Source organism: Dromaius novaehollandiae, unplaced genomic scaffold (assembly GCF_036370855.1).
Source record: "Dromaius novaehollandiae isolate bDroNov1 unplaced genomic scaffold, bDroNov1.hap1 HAP1_SCAFFOLD_32, whole genome shotgun sequence".
In the NCBI taxonomy this organism is placed as follows: domain Eukaryota; kingdom Metazoa; phylum Chordata; class Aves; order Casuariiformes; family Dromaiidae; genus Dromaius; species Dromaius novaehollandiae.
This window is the reverse complement of record NW_026991447.1, coordinates 391,126-398,132: the sequence shown is the minus strand read 5'-3', so window position 1 is coordinate 398,132 and position 7,007 is coordinate 391,126. Positions and strand designations below refer to the sequence as shown.

At 46.7% G+C, this 7,007-nt stretch overlaps 1 pseudogene; it reads left to right on the top strand.

Annotated features, from left to right (window-relative positions):
- Positions 1-2,549: 2,549 nt before the first annotated feature.
- On the top strand, positions 2,550-3,406 carry LOC135326606 (olfactory receptor 6E1-like; annotated as a pseudogene).
- The last annotated feature ends 3,601 nt before the right edge of the window (positions 3,407-7,007 follow it).

Below are 7,007 nucleotides of genomic sequence, written 5' to 3'. Positions count from 1 at the left end.
TTATCACTGCCCCAGCAGTGAGCTAAGGCTTTGTCCCTCAAGGTCCTAATGCCCTGCACTGGTCTTATTTCAGAGCCTTGACACCCTCCCTTTCGGAGTGTGAGACGCAGGAGTGCAGACTGCTTGTAACTCCCTTCTCTTCCCAGCTGGAACCAGCTCTGAGGCTCTTTTCTTACTGCACTAAGTAAAAGTTCATTCTTTTATCTAAGTGCGGCCTAAGGCTTCAGCAAATTTAGCTCCTCATGCTAAGCAAGTTTTAAATAAGCTGTGCTAAGTGGCTACCTCTAGACACTTCCAGTTTGCTATTCTTTAACAGTAATAAAGGCTGGAAAGTACCAGCCGATAGGTTTGAAAAAGAGGGATGGAAAAATCCTATCTGGGATGTTCTATGGGTAGAACAAAATTGTACTGATCCCAGTGATATTTGGGATGAATCCGAAAAATGGAAAAGTTCTAAAAAATTGAGGAACGGAAAGGCAAAAGCAAGTCTTTGCTGGTTGTTAGGAAGTTGCTTGTGAGCAGTAGTGAAAAAGTTAGAAGAAAATATGTAAGAATAACATGCTAGAAAGAGAGAAAGAAACAGTTACAAAAGATAACATGCTGTATAAAAGAAGATGTACACAGCTAGAAAATCGGAATAGGTTCTTAGAATGAAGATTGCAGCCCCATATCATAGCCGATGCCCACATACATAGGGATCACTTACTGCGGTCTCCTCAAAGAGACCCTGTTCAAGTAATGGCTGCTGTTAAAGAATATTGGACTGGGGCTGTCCAGAGTTAGCTGCTTAGCACAACTTATAGAAAACTTACTTAGCATGAGTAGCTGAATTTGCTGAAGCCTTAGGCTGCACTCAGATAACGTACGGAACTTTCACCTGGTTCGGTAAAAGAGGGCCCCAGAGCTGGTTCCAGCTGGAAAAATAAGGACTTTGCAAGCAGTCTGTATTCCTGTGTCTCACACGCCGAAAGGGAGGATGACAAGACTTTGAAATAAGGCCTGTGCAGGGCGTTAGGACCTTGAGAAACAAAGCCTCCTCTCACTGCTGGGGCAGCGTTAATTGCTGTGGTCTGGAATTACCTCCTCCGGACCTCGAAAGACAATGACGGGATGCATTAAGGAACGGGAAGACCCCAGACCTGACTATTACTATTGGGCTGAAGTACCATGTGAGGGGTGGAGAATTTAGACTGTAAAGTTACAGCTGCCCAGGAATTTCTTTGTTCAGGGTCCCTCTGTGGAGGCACCCAGCTCAAGCTGTCATTTGCTGCTGTACCACTTATAGTAAATGAGTTTGTGACACTTCGTGTCTGAGACTCTGCCTCGGGAAACCTAGGGTCAGAGACCTCCTTTAACAGACATGTTCTTTGGTTTGGAAAAGAAATTAGCTCCTAAATAAATTAAGAGGTCTGAGACTGAACTAGTGAGTTTCATCGATGTCATTAGAAATGTCTGTGAGCAGCTGGTGTCTGTACTCGTTTTCCCTTGGCTCCCTATGTAGTCCACAGAGACAGAGGGAGAGCTCTAGAGGCTGGGTCCTCCCGGAGTAGAGTCGGCAGCTGAAAGACGTGTTACCAGTCTCTTCCAGACACTCTTCTCTCTCGCTGCCCTGACAAGATGAAAGTAAGCTAACTTGCTCAAACTGAAGTGCCTAACTTTAAGGCATCTAAAATATAAGCCTACTTAGTATTATTTGCTGTTGTTGTCATTCCAGATGCTTCCTATTGCAAATAATCAAAAGGAGAGAAGTTCTTTAAGATGCTGAGATTTTTCCCCTTCCCCTTCCCCCTTCCCCTAAAGGGAAAGCAAGGCATTTAGGTCAGGACATTTAATAACAATGCTTCCTCAGTGTTTCTGGAGAAAGAGAGAGGAAGAAGATGTGGAAGAAAGCAGGGGATTACAAGAGAGAGACTCGATATTAACTTGTTTGAAATCAACAGCCTTACAGATGTTCCAAGTCAAAAAAGGCAAGTACTGAAAAGCAGAAGAAATAACTTTCAAAATACTTATCTAGGTGGATGACCTGGCATCTGTAGATAATAGTAAGTATTTTTGCTGGAAGATTAGTTTGGCTTTTGAAACACAGATGTGATGGATGTTTGAATTGGGCCAAAGTGAACTGGGAATTTCCCAGGCATGGCATGAAATAGTTCGCAACCTCTTTAAAATACTGTGCTCTTGAGAAAGAATCCTTTGTGAGTGATTGGAAAAGGTAGAAAGGAGAGAGAAAAATCTCTGAGGACTCTAGCTGAAGTGCGAAACAGAAATCAAGGTGCCCTGAATGGTTGAGAGGGATATTTCTGTCTGTGTTAACATAGGAAGCAAGGAAGGGAGCCAAGAAGGAAGGACATACCCTCCCGCCCAGACTGTGTAATTCTCACACTCGCTTCTTCATGCTCCAGCCTCAGCAGGATGTACTGAAATTGGGCAAGGGAGCAGGAAATGAAACTGCAGTTGCTGAGTTCATTCTAGAGGGTTTCTCAGGGCTTGATCAAAGACTACAGCTGTTTCTCTCCCTGCTCCTTCTACTCATATACCTGACAACAGTGATGGGGAACACAACAATCATTTTCCTCGTGCATGTGGATCAGCGCCTGCAAACCCCTATGTACTTTTTCATCAGCAGTCTGGCATTCCTGGAAATCTGGTTTACATCCTCCACAACCATCACATTGCTGGCGATTTTGAGCTCTGGTAGGAGAACAATCTCCTTAACAGCTGCTTTGCCCAATCCTATTTCTATGTTGCCCTGGGTTTTACAGAGTTTGTTCTGCTTGTTGTCATGTCCTTTGACCGCTACGTTGCCATCTGCCAGCCTTTGCATTATGCTGCCATCATGAAGCAGCAGCTCTGCACCCACCTGGTTGTTGCTGCATGGGTCGTAGGCTTCACACTCGCGAGTTACCACCTGGTCCTGCTCTCAAAGCTGACTTTCTGTAGTCCCAACAAGATCCACCACTTTTTTTGTGACAACTCCCCCTTATTCAAGCTGTCCTGCTCTGACACCAGCCTGCTTTGGAAAGCAGACTCTATTTTGATATCGTTTGTAGTGCTGGGTTCCTTATGTCTAATCACGGTGTCCTACATGAGCATCTTCCGCTGTATTCTGCACATGCCAGCAGTGTCTGGGAGGAAGAAAGCTTTTGCTACGTGTTCTTCCCATCTCACCAGCTTAGCCATTGTATATGGAAGCTGCATTGTTCTCTATGCACGGCCCTCAGAAGATGTTTCCTTGGAGACCAACAGAGTTGTAGCTTTGCTGAACACTGTCCTGTACCCATTCTTAAACCCCTTCATCTACAGTCTCAGAAACAAGCCTGTGAAACTGGCCCTGAAGGAAGTCCTTGGCCGTGCGAAGGTTTGGCTTTTTCCCCAGCTATGGTGCTTCTCGGGACAGCAATTCTAACTATGTACCGTATATTATATCACACACATATATATGTAGCTACTAAATCCAGGTGCCTCAGGGCATTTATGTTCTCGTTGGACTGTAGTGTTGTAAGGAAGGAATGTGAACTGTGAGTCTTGGTTAGAGGGGGTTGTTATAAACAAAATCTAAAGAATATTAATAAAATGTTGAACACACACACTTCTTAGGACTGGGACATAGACTGCCAGTGCATGCTGACACAAGGAAGTTTCATAAGTCATCTCAGGAAATTTAGCTGAAAACTCTGGGCACAATGTCCAAGGGCTGTTGAGAAAAGCTCAAAACACCTTCTCTCCCTGAATAACAGAAGATGTTAAGCACGAAAATTAAGCTCAGACATTACAATCGGTTCAAATTCATTGGATTCAAATCCATAAAACACGTCTCAGATTCATTAGTGTGATGAAGACAGCCTCACTGATTTGCTAGTGAGAGCATGAAGACAATAGCTTTATTCATTCACTCTGGAGGGAGATTTCTTAAAAATTCATATTTTTATAACATACTGTCAGCATGTTCACTGCTAAAAGCTCTGCTTTAGCTCCACTGATGACTCTAGGATGCATTTTTCTGAAGGAAAAAAAAATCGTATCTCTTCTTGGATAATTAGGCATTTTCTACCTTCTTTTTCTTTGCTGAAGGAGTTTTTCATGATTGAGAATTATTTCAAATAAACCATGTATGCTTCTATCACACTTTTTTCTTCTTGTCCATCAATGAAATTTTATTTTTCTTCATCCATATCTTTACATGGCAAAGTGATGGGCAGAAGCATGTAGTATTGATAAAGGGAAACACATTTTAGAGAAATAATCAACACATGGAGATCCCTTTTCGTCCTTTTTCTTTTCTTTTTCTTTTTTTTTTTTTTTTTTTTTTGCATTCCACAGGTGGGGAAAAAAAGCACAGAGGAAGGGAAAGCATTGCCACTGTTTTACTCCTTTGCAGATGTTTCGAATCAGCATTTCATTTTGTTAGGGCCTCTGAAGGGCAGCATTACTGTTAACAGCTTTTTAAAATTTTGTGTGTGAGCATCCCCTTTCCAAAGGGAATTCTACAAGGGTGAACTCTTTTCAGGAGAACCAGGTGCAGTTCATCTCTGCAGCCCGTCTCCTCACATGGGTCCCCAGGGAAGCTATGGCACGTTGGGTGACCAAAGCTCAGCCCAGCAGCGCACTTGGGCACTCTTGGGCAGCTCGGTCATCTTGCTCCGGGCTGGATCCTTCTGAACCAGCGAAGGATGTGGTGGCCCTGGGTCTTCCCCTCTGGGCCCACAGCTCCACCCGAAACATGGGGTTAGGGTATGCAGGCAGACAACTAGGCTCTGGCTCAGAGTTGAGCTAACTGACCAGGGCGTGAGAAACTAGTGGGTATGAGAAGTGATTGGACGCTGCAGGGAACAGAAGGAGACCCTGCCAAGTTACAGACAGCACTGTGAGGGATGGCTGGATTTCAGTGATGGTTAAGGGAGAGTTATGTGAGAAAAGGACAAGCTTCCCACATAACTGGCGTATTGGGGTCCTTTGGGGAGTAGACTCTTGCAGCACCAGCAGTACCGAGGTGACAATACCAGAAGCACCATATGAGCCAGCGGTTACCTAGCTAACAGTATCAGAAATATTAAACTTGAGTACATAGGCAGTAGAACTGGGGTCAATGAAGAAAAGAATACTTAGAGATGGGCTGTTTATTTCAAAGGGGATAAAGCTGGAAAAAGGGAGGGATCAAGCTGGATCATGTCAGAAGCAGCATGGGAAAATGGAGGCAGAGGGAATAAAAGGGGCCAGTCACGTGTAAACAAGCTGCTGGCAAGTACACTTGTCTGGCCAAGCTATGTACCTGGTCTCTGCAGTGTAGGCTGCCATTATATTAAATCCTATTCCTAGCTATTTCTGTGCGAGTGTGCTCTCTGTTCTGCATGAGTGCATGTGTGGAAGGCTTGCAGATGTCCAGGCAACCAGCTACCAGAGATACCTGTGCGAGGGTGCATGTAAGGTCCTACAAACTTTGAGTCTCATTAACTGGTGAGCAAGAACAGGACCAGGCCATTTGTGTTGTTCGTGTTTATGAGCATTGCACACATCTCTGTGGTGCCTGTAAAGGTACAATGTCTGAGTTGATCTTTTTGGTGGTCGACCATGTCCATACAGAGTGTGTGTGTATGCCTCTTGGAAGTACATGCCCTGCCTCACTGCTGACAGGACCAACGAACAGAGAACTGCAGCAGCTGCCCTTCCAGCAGACCAGTTGACCTAGTCTGGGACTAGGATTGGATTCAGCTGCACCCAGGCTCCTCTGAAGAGGAGTTTGGAAAGCAAGAAGGTCCTTTCTGAACCTCGTGACTCAACAGGAGGGTCTCCTTCGCGCACACTCCTTTAGACATGACCTGTTGACCAAGTCTGGGACTAGGATTGGATCCAGCCGCAACCAGCCTCCTCTGAAGAGGAGGCTGGAAAACAAGGGGGTCCTTTCTGAACCTTGTGACTCAACAGGAGGGTCTCCCTGACACTTTCAGCTGACTCTGTCCTCCGCACAGTAAATAACAGAGTGCAACTTGCCATCAAACCTCATTAAATCACTCTCTTATCTACGATTACACTTTGTTAAGTCACTGTCTTACTACAATAAAACATAGTGCTGCTTCTCTGCTACGAGTGAAGTGCATTACTGCACTCATCCACACCACAGGTACCCAGGGCTGTTCTTCAGAGCGACCTTGACAGGACACAGAAATATGCTGCTGGGAAAAGCAAGGCCATGAAATATCCTGGTCTTGGGTGGCATAAGCCCCACGACAGGCAGAGCGGGGGCCAAGTCACTAGAGAGCACCTCTGCAGAAAAAGTCCTGGAGGTCCTGGGGACAAGCGGAGCAGTGTGCCCGGGCAGCAAGGCCAGCCCTGCACCTGGCTGTGTTAGCGGAGTGCAGGCAGCAGGGTGAGGGAAGGCATTGCTTCCCCGCGGCTCAGCGTGGGCGAGACCGTGTCTGGGCACAGGGTCCGGTTTGGGCTCCCCAGTCCCAGACAGATGTAGACGCACTGGTGCGAGCCCAGCAGAGGACCCTGAGCTGGTGGGGAGCTGGAGCATGGGACCTATGAGGCGATGCCAAGGCCGCTGGGTGTGTTGAGCTGGGAGAAGAGAAGGTGCAGGGGGATCTGGCTGCTGCCTGCAGCTGCTAAGGGCAGGGTGAGGGCAGCAGGGAAAATTCCCATGTGAGAGTGCCAAAAGCCTTTGAAGCCTAAGGGGGCTCCAACAGAGAGAGTCCGAGCTCTGCCAGGCCCTGCGAAACCCCCTCTGGCTGCCACCCCTTGCGGCAGGAGCTTGGAGCAGAGACCTCCAGAAGCCCCTTCCCACCCCAGCTGCTCTGGGACTGGTTGAACAGGTTTCTCTCCAGGCCTGACTGGCTTCACTGGCATTGCCTGCACTAGCCTTTCTCTGCAGATTTACCTGACACCAAGTAGCACAGGCGGAAAAGCTTCCCAGGGTTTTATTCAAAGCAGGAAACGGCTGTCACCGACTAGGGTCTGTGCGGGCACGAGTGCTAGGAGACAAGAAGCATTTCTGTAGCACCCAGGACAGC